The sequence below is a fragment of the Muntiacus reevesi genome, chromosome 2 (genome assembly GCF_963930625.1).
Source record: "Muntiacus reevesi chromosome 2, mMunRee1.1, whole genome shotgun sequence".
NCBI lineage: Eukaryota > Metazoa > Chordata > Mammalia > Artiodactyla > Cervidae > Muntiacus > Muntiacus reevesi.
The window spans coordinates 257,176,797-257,187,281 of NC_089250.1; positions in this window are offsets into that span (position 1 = coordinate 257,176,797).

Sequence of the window (10,485 nt, forward strand, 5' to 3'; positions counted from 1 at the left end):
GCAAAGGCCTTAAGAGTTCATCACCAGAATACCTTCACTATAGGAACTAGTAGAGAAAGGGCTGCAGAAAGGACAGACATGGTATAGCATGGAAATCTAAAACTATACGGGGGGAAAGGAGAGCAGGGAAAATTGTTAGTATGAGATCTATCTATATCTCCATGTTTATCCCTAATATACAGATTTTTAATACATTCACAGCGGACTGTCTTGGACTAAAATATTTAAATAATATATTCGAAAGCAGAAGTTACAGATGTTGAGAAAATTAGTAAATTGTAATTTAGCTTAAAGAACAATATCCAGAATAAAATGGAAAAAGAATATAATGAAATAGGGAAAAGTGTATAAATAATAACATGGGACACAGTGAAAAGACCCTCTTTATGTAGATACTGAAATTACTGGTAGGAGTCCTGTCTCCTGCCTAGAGCTGAGTGACAGGAGGACTCCCAGGGAGCAGAAGGAGCAATGTGTGAGACCACAGCTGTGGTTGTAGAGTAGGTCAGTGGGGATGCTGGCCTCAGTACACTGGGTGGCCAGCGCTGCTGCTTGTGTTGCTTTCTGCCCTACTTGTCTCAAGGATGGCTCTGGCTGGAGGATCCTAAGGGACATGGGCCAAAGCAAAGGACACTCAGCAAGCTCCAAGGAAGGTAAAAGAGTGATTCTGTCGCAATTCCTAGATTGGGTATACCACCAAAGCCAAGTGGAGTTTCCTGGACGAGATATTAAACAGCCTCCTGGACACCAAGAGAACTCCTTAGTGTGCCAGGAGAGTATGTCCTTTTTATTTTTTCTTTATTGAGATATAGTTGCTTTACAATGCTGTGTTGGTTTCTGCTCTACAGGAAAGTGAAACAGGTATCCATTTACATATACCTCTCTTTTTGGATTTCCTTCCCATTTAGGTCACCACAGTGCATGGCGTAGAGTGCCATGTTCTATATAGTACGTTCTCATTAGTTACCCATTTTATACAAAATTGGAAAAGGAGTATGCCAAGGCTGTATATTGTCACCATGTTTATTTAACTTATATCAGAGTACCTCATGAGAAACACTGGGCTGGATGAAGCATGAGCTGAAATCAAGATTGCTGGGAGAAATATCAATAACCTCAGATATGCAGATGACACCACCCTTATGGCAGAAAATGAAGAAGAACTAAAGAGCCTTTTAATGAAAGTGAAAGAGGAGAGTGAAAAAGTTGGCTTAAAGCTCAACATTCAGAAAACTAAGATCATGGTGTACGGTCCCATCACTTCATGGCAAATAGATGGGGAAACAGTGGCAGATTTTATTATTTTGGACTCCAAAGTCACTGCAGATGGTGATTGCAGCCATGAAATTAAAAGATGCTTACTCCTTGGAAGAAACGTTTTGACCAACCTAGACAGCATATTAAAAAGCAGAGACGTTACTTTGTCAACAAAGGTCTGTCTAGTCAAGGTTATGATTTTTCCAGTAGTCATGTATGGATATGAGAGTTGGACTATGAAGAAAGCTGAGTGCAGAAGAATTGATGCTTTTGAACTGTGGTGTTGAAGAAGACTTGAGAGTCCCTTGGACTGCAAGGAGATCCAACCAATCCATCCTAAGGGAGATCAGTCTTGGGTGTTCACTGGAAGGACTGATGTTGAAGCTGAAACTCCAATACTTTGGCCACCTGATGCGAAGAGCTGGGTCTTTTCAAATGAATCAGCTCATCGCATCAGGTGGCCAAAGTATTGGAGTTTTAGCTTCAACATCAGTCCTTCCAGTGAACACCCAGGACTGATGTTGGGAAAGATTGAGGGCAGGAGGAGAAGGGGACGACAGAGGATGAGAAGGTTCAATGGCATCACCGAGTCAATGTGAAAGGTTGCTGCTGAACTATAAGACGCTGGGATTCTTGGCCTCTGGAGAAGACAAATTCAATCTGGGGCCAGAGATGAGGCTGGATCGCTCAGAGCTTTTGTGTAATAAAGTTTTATTAAAGTATAAAGGAGCTAGAGAAAGCTTCTGACATAGGCATCAGAAGGGGGCAGAAAGAGTACCCCCCTGCTAGTCTTCAGCTGGTTGTTATATAGTCACTAGCATTCTGTTAATGAAAGGGATGTCTTAAAGCTCAGACTAGGCCCCTCATCCATAAGATGCATTTTGGGATAATCTTGGCACCAGATGATTCATCCCTGGCCATAAAATGATTGACTTGAGTCTTGTAGAAGGGCAGATTACCATACAAATAGTTTTGTTTACATAGATTAGGGAAACAATATCTGAGTATAACATACTGGTTTGTCAAGTAGGTTCTGAGTCATTAGGCGGAACTGACTTGAAGACAGAGTCGGGGTAAATGCATAGTACATTATTATAGCTGGAAACAAACTTTTCCATAAGAAAAATGCATTGGTTAACTCAAGGTTTGAGAATAGTTAACTTCAAGTGAAACCAGGTGTCATGGCAGCACAGTATTTTAAGAGAAACCTCCTTTTAAATTTGTATAGAGAAGGAAAAAAAATATCGCTAGTTTGTTTCCTCCTGTTGCTTAAGAGAGAGAAAAATGTCTGACACTTGCAGTCTATTTCCTCCATTTGGAGACCCCTGACCTTCCTGCCTGTTACCCTCTCAAATGGACATGAATTTGGGTAGACTCTGGGAGTTAGTGATGGACAGGGAGGCCTGGTGTGCTTCGGTTCATGGAGTCACAAAGAGTTGGACACAGCTGAGCGACTGAAGTGAACTTGATGAGTTTTGAGTTATTTCGTATTGATCAACACATATAATCAAGAAATTAAACATGTCCATTATTTTATCCATGTAAATGATATAATGTAAAATATGGCCCTTTCTATCTAGTCGTTTAGTTGCAATATCTTGTTGTGCACAGTAACTTAATTTTTTGCCAAGTAATATTTTATCATATGTGTATGTGAAAATTCATTAATTCAGTTATATGTTGGCAGAGATTTCTGTTTTTTATTTTTTTTAAGAGTTCTTTGCTGTTGTTGTTCTTTTTGTTCAGTTGCCAAGTTGTCTCTGACATTTTGTGACACCATAGTCTGGAGCATGTCAGGAATCTCTATTCCTCACCATCTCCCAGAGTTTGCCCAACTTCAGGTCCAGTGAATTGGTGATACCACCCAACTATCTCATCCTCTGTCACCGTCTTCTCCTTCTTATTTTTATTTTAATGGTCATCTACATGAAATCTCTATTTTTTACTTTCTGATTTTTTATTTAAAAATCCATTATATATATATATATATATTTATGTGTGTCATAAACACACAGCCCTGGTAGCTCCTCTGAGGCCAGTGCTGTTATAAGAAAAACAGACCCGAGGAAGTTGGTGGCTTTCAAGAGCACCTCCAACAATGACTCCTTCATTGAAATAGTTCTTAGCCACATAGCATGTTCTAGGTCTTTTGTGCCTTGGCTTGTTCAGCTCTTTTTATAACTGAAGAACTGTAACAGCCTAGTCAATCAGGCAGCTGTTAAATTATGTTCAATGACAAATGAAATAAACAGATGGTCAGTTCAGTTCAGTGGCTCAGTCATGTTGGACTCTTTGCAACCCCATGGACTGCAGCACCCCATGCCTCCCTGTCCATCACCAACTCCCGGAGTCCACCCAAACCCATGCGCATTGAGTCGGTGATGCCATCCAACCATCTCATCCTCTGTCATCCCCTTCTCCTCCTGCCCTCAATCTTTCCCAGCATCGGGGTCTTTTCAAACGAGCCACTTCTTCGTATCAAATGGCCAAAGTATTGGAGTTTTTCAGCTTCACCATCCTTCCAATGAATGTTCAGGGCTGATTTTCTTTAGGATGGACTGGTTGGATCTTTTTGCAGTCCAAGGGACTCTCAAGAGTCTTCTCCAACACCACAGTTCAAATGCATCAATTCTTCAGTGCTCAGGTTTATTTATAGTCAAACTCTCACATCCATCCATGACTACTGGGAACACCATAGCTTTGACTAGACGGCAAACTTGACTTTGTTGGCAAAGTAACATCTCCACTTTTTAATATGCTCTCTAGGTTGGTCATAACTTTTCTCCCAAGGAGCAAGCATCTTTTAATTTCAAGGCTGCAGTTACCATCTGCAGTGATTTTGGAGTCAAAATAATAAAGTTGGCCACTGTTTCTACTGTTTCCCCATCTATTTGCCATGAAGTGATGGCACCAGATGCCATGATCTTAGTTTTCTGAATTTTGAGCTTTAAGCCAATTTTTTCACCCTCCTTTTCCACTTTCATCAAGAGACTCTTTAGTTCTTCTTCACTTTCTGCCATAAGGGTGGTGTCATCTGCATATCTGAAGTTATTGGTATTTCTCCCAGCAGTCTTTATTTCAGCTTGTGCTTCATCCAGCCCAGCGTTTCTCATGATGTACTCTGCATATAAGTTGAATAAGCAGGGTGACAATATATAGCCTTGACATACTCCTTTCCCAATTTGGAATCAGTCTGTTATTCCATGTTCAGTTCTAACCGTTGCTTCCTGACCTGCATACAGATTTCTCAAGAAGCAAATCAGGTGGTCTAGTATTCTCATCTCTTTAAGAATTTCCCACAGTTTATTGTGATCCACACAGCGGTCAAAGATGGTCACAAAGCGACAGATACCAAGTTGGCATACTTGGTTCATGTATTGTCATTAAATTAGTGAATTCAAACCTAGGGAACAACACCTTCAGAAAACTCAGACATGCTAGTATACCAGGTAGAAGAATTACAAACACTGTCCCCAAAGAGGCAAGGAAAATGGAGCTTCTTTATTTTCCAGTAAGTGGGACAATCCCAGTTTATAACTGTTGTGCCAGAGTCCCTACTGCCCTAACATTTCTGTCAGGAAATCTACATTCTCAATGACTTTGAAGCTATTGTTAGCTGTCAGCAGTGTATTGTACATTAATTCTCTAGAATATTTCGTTTTGCACATTGAATAAACCTATCAACAGAAATTCCTACTTTCCGACTAGCTTCAGTTCTTGGTAACCAGCATTCTACTTTCTGTTTCTATGGGTTTAAGTATTCTTTTTTAATGAAAGTGCTTTAAATTAAAAAAAAAACCTTTTAGCATGCCTTGCAACTTGTGGGATCTTAGTTCTCCACCAGGGATTGAACACAGACCCTCAGCAATGAGAGTATGGAGTCCTAATCATTTGACTGCCAGTGAATCGCTGGATTTACCTACTGTAGATGCTACTTCATATAAGTGGGATCATGCAGAATTTGTCTTTCTGTGACTGGTTAATTTTACTTAGAATAATGTCCTTAAAGATTCATCCATGTTGCTGCATGTAGTAAGATTTCCTTCTTTTTAAAGACTGAATAATATTCCCCTGTGTATATATGTCTATATATATGTGTGTGTGTGTACATGCATGTGTGTGTGTTAGTTGCTTAATCGTGTTCGACTCTTTGTGACTCCATGGACTATAGCCCACCAGGCTCATCTCTCCATGTACTTCTCCAGACAAGAATGCTGAAGTGGGTTGCCATTCCCTTCTCCAGGGGATCTTCCTCACTCAGGGATCATACCCAGGTCTCCTGCATTACTGGCAGATTCTTTACCGACTGAGACTCCAGGAAAGCCTGTGTATGTGTGTGCGTGTGTATACATGTGTGTGTGTGTGTGTGTGTGTGTGTATAAAACACAATTTCTTTATCCGTTTATCTGTTGCTGGATATTTAGCTTGCTCCCATGTCTTTACTCCTGTGAATAATGCTACGATGAGATCCTGATTTTCATTCTTCTAGGTTAGTACCCAGAAGTTGGTTGCTGTATCATATGGCCATTACACTTTTCAATTTTTGAGGACCCTTCATACTGTTACCCATAATGGCTGCACCAGCATACATTCTCTCTTTCTCAATACATATGCCAGTACTTGTCTTTTTTCAAAAATGACTTGATAACGATTCTGAGGTGATATCTGACTGTGGTTTTCCTTTGTATTGTCATTACAGTTATTGATATTAAGCACCTTTTATACCCCTGTTATCTTATTTTTCTATCTTCTTTGGAGAATTGTCTCTTTAGGTCCTTAGCTTATTTTTAATTGAGATATTCCCTTTTTTTACATGTGGGTGTAGGAAGCACTTGCATATTTTACATATTAACTTCTGGTCATATATGTGGTTCAAAAGTATTTTTTCATTCTGTATGTGGCCCTTTATTCTGTTGATGATTTCCTTTGCTATGAAGAAGGCTTTTAGTTTTATGTAATCCCACTTGTCTACTTTTGCTTTTGTTGCCTGTTCTTTGGGTGGAATATCCAAGAAATCATTGCCAAAACCCATGTCATAATGTTTTCCCCCTATGTTTCCTCATAACAATTTTAATTTTAGGCTTTATGTTTCAGTCTTTAATCTGCTTTGAGTGGTTTTGTGTTTGTGGTATAAGATGAAAGTCACATTTCATTATTTTACATCTATCTATCCAGTGGTTCCCAACACCATTTATGGAAAAGACTGTCTTCCCCCACTGTGTATTCCTGGCTCCCTTGTCCCGGATCAGTTGACTGTATGTGTGTGTGTGTTTTCTGTGCTCTCGAATCTGTTCCAGTGGACTATGTGTCTACTGTAAGTATCATACTGTTTCAACTATTGCAGCTTTGTAATATGTTTTGAAATGAAGACATGTAGTGCCTCTAGCTTTGTTTCTCTTTCTCCAGATTGTTTTGGATATTCAGAATTTTTTGTGGTTGCATGTGAGTTTTAGGATCATTTTTCTAGTTCTGTAAAAAAATGCCTTGTGATTTAGATGAGGGATTTCATTGACTGTTTATATCATTTGGGATTGTATGGATATCATCACAATTAGGCTTTGAGTTCATGAATGTGGGGTATTGGTCTTCTTATTTGTGTCTTCTTTAATGGTTTTCATCAGTGTTTTCTAGTTTTCAGTGTAGTAGTCTTTCACCTGTGCAATTCATTGTATTCTAAGCATTTTATCTTTTATTAATTTCTTTCTGGAGTTTTCATTGTTAGTATGGAAGCATAGCTGTAGTGGTTGTCATCAGTGTCTCTGGGTTCAGCAATAGGAAAACAGGGCATGTAGTGGTGATTGCTAGTGGCAGCAATGTGCACAGGCTCAACTGTGGGACTGTAGGTGAATGCACAGGGCAGTGGTGTATGTGCTGTGGCAAGAGCAGGGCCTGTGTTAGTATCTTGGACTGATCACAGCACACAAGTTCAGTTTCTGAATCAGAGCTGGTGGCATGTACATGCTTGGCTTCAGGACCAGGACTGACTTTGTTGCATCCGTGATGGCTGTGCTGAGTTCCAGGGAGGCACTACTTGTTATGGTTCCTGAGGGACTCAGCACCAGGAGTCTGAGACCTTTTTTTTCTTCATCAATTAAGATGATCATTCAATTTTTCTGTTTAGTCTCTTTGTGTAACTGAACTTGGCTTGCTTCTCATTACCCATGCCTAGTAAAACTGATCTATTGACATGGGGTTGTGGTGAAGGAAAGTGCAGTGTACATTGTAGGGCGCCAAGCAGGGAGTCCAGGTAGCTAGTAATTCAGAGGCCTGAACTCCCAGAGTTTCAGGGAAAGGTTTTTAAAGACAAGGTGAGGGAAGAAGCTTTGTGGGATATGTCATCAGCAGGTAGACATTTTTGTGATTATTTGGTACTGAGGTAATTGGGAGTCAACATCATCAACCTCTGGTTCCAAAGTTTAGAGCCTGTGTGTTTGTGGGAAGCATACAGTTAATTTCTTCCACCTGATGGGAAGATTCAAGGGGTTTCAGTATCTGCAAAACATCTCCAAGGACTTGTCTCAGAATATTATGTATAGCCATTGAGGAGTAAGTAAAGATCCTTCACTTTGTTTAATGGCTAACATATTATTATTTTGTCTTGCTTGACTGTTTTTCTTTCTCTCTGTCTTTTCTCATGTCTCTGACTAAATGTACTATTTTGAATTCAGGGGAGGCCTAGAAGAGGAAAGTTTTTCTACAGATAAGAGGTATGTGTAGGGCATGGTGAGTGGCGGTCTGTTCTGGGAAGAGGCCTTAGAGTCCTGCTGGGTTATATTTATGCATTGAATTAGATATTTTTGTAGTGTTAAACTATGTTTGCATTCTTGTGTTGTTAGAGTAAGCTGACTTTTTAAAACAAAGTACCTCTTTTTATACCATGTTATACTAGCTTTTCTCACACTTTGTTTTTATCTGCATATACCTAAAATTAACCCAAACCATTTAAGAAAGAATGAAAACTCTTCTTCCCTTGATCAAACACCATGAGTGCATGAGGAACTATGAACAGAGATTGCTAACACTGTATAAGAGGTGGTGATCAAACCCATCCCTAAGAAAAAGAAATGCAAACAGACAAAATGATTGTCTGAGGAGGCCTTACAAATAGCCAGAAAAAGTAGAGAAGCAAAAGGCAAAGGTGAAAAGGAAAGATATAACCATTTGAATGCAGAGTTCCAAATAATATCAAGGAGAGAAAAGAAAGACTTAAGTGAACACAGCAAAGAAGTAGAGGCAAACAATAGACTTGGAAACACTAGCGACCTCTTCAAGAAAATTAGAGATACCAAGGGAATATTTCATGCAAAGATGGACACAGTGAAGGACAGAAATGGCATGGACATAACAATAGTAGAAGATATTAAGAAGAGGTGGCAAAAATATAGAGAACCACTGTACAAAAAAGGTCTTAATGACCCAGATAACCACCTAGATGATGCTGTGATCACTCTCCTAGAGCCAGACATCCTGGAGTGTGAGGTCAAGTGGGCCTTAGGAAGCATTACTATGAACAAAGCTAGTGGAAGTCATGGAATTCCAGCTGAGCTATTTAATATCCTAAAAGATGATGCTATTAAAGTGCTGCATTGAATTCATCAACAAATTTGGAAAATTAAGCAGTGGCCACAGAACTGGAGGAGGTTGGTTTTCATTCCAATCCCAAAGAAGGGCAATGCCAAAGAATGTTCAAACTACTGTTCATTTGTACTCATTTCACATGCTAGTAAGGTAATGCTGAAAACACTTCAAGATAGGCTTGAACAGTACGTGAACTGAGAACTTCAGATAGATGTACATGGTGGATATAGAAAAGGCAGAGGAACAAGAGATCAAATTGACCACATCTACTGGATCATAGGAAAACAAGAGAGCCCCAGAAAAACATCTGCTTCATTGACTATGCTGAAGCCTTTTACTGTGTGGATCACAACAAAGTGTGGAAAATTCTTAAAGAGATGGGAATACCAGACCACCTTACCTGCTTCTTGAGAAATCTGTATGCAGGTCAAAAAGCAATAGTTCGAACCAAACATGCAACAAGAGATTGGATCAAATTTGGGAAAGGAGTACATCAAGACTGCATATTGTCACCCAGCTTATTTAACTTATATGCAGGGCACATCATACGAAGCTAGGCTGGATTAATCAAAAGCTGGAATCAAGATTGCTGGGTGAAATAACCTCAGATATGCAGATGACTTCACACTTATGGCAGAAAGTGAAGAGGAACTACAGAGCCTCTTGATGGAAGTGAAAGAAGAGAGTGAAAAAGCTAGCTTAAAACTCAGCATTCAAAAATCCAAGATCACGAAATCTGGCCCCATCACTTCATGGCAAATAGATGGGGAAACAATGGAAACAATGACAGATTTTATTTTCTGGGCTCCAATATCACTGTCGACAGTGACTGGAAGAAAAGATTCTTGCTACTTGGAAGAAAAGCTTTGATGAAACTAGATCAGCATTTTAAAAAGCAGAGACGTCACTTTGCTGAAAACGTCTGTCTTGTGAAAGCTATGGTTCTTCCAGTAGTCATGTATGGAGTTGACAGTTGGTCCAAAAAGAAGGCTGAGCATCAAAGAATTAATGGTTCCAAACTGCAGTGCTGGAGAAGACTCTTGAGACTCCCTTGGACAACAAGGATATCAAACCAGTCCATCCTAAAGGAAATCAACCATGAATACTCATTGGAGGCACTGATTTTGAACGTGAAGCTCCAGTACTTTGGCCACCTGATGTGAAGAGCTGACTCATTGGAAAAGAGCCTGATGCTCAGAAAAATTGAGGACAGTAGCAGAAGGGGATGACAGAAGATGAGATGGTTGGATGGCATCATCGACACAAGGGACATGAGTTTGAGCAAACTCTTAGAGATATTGAAAGGCGGGGGGCCTGGCATGCTACAGTCCATGGGGTCGCAAAGAATTGGATGTGACTGAGTGACTGAAGAACAACAACAGGGATTAGCTACCTCATTAGAACTGTCTCAAATGAATTCCTTTCAATGGCTGAGTACTATTCCATTGTATATAGATACCACAACTTCTTTAACCAGTCATTTGCTGATGGACATTTAGATGACTTCCATGTTCTAGGTGTTATAAATAGTGCTGCAATGAACATTGGTGTACATGTGTCATTTTCAGTTATGATTTCCTCAGTGTGCATGCATAGCAGTGGGATTTTGGGGTTGTATGATAGTTTCATTCCTAGTTTGTTTGTTTTTTT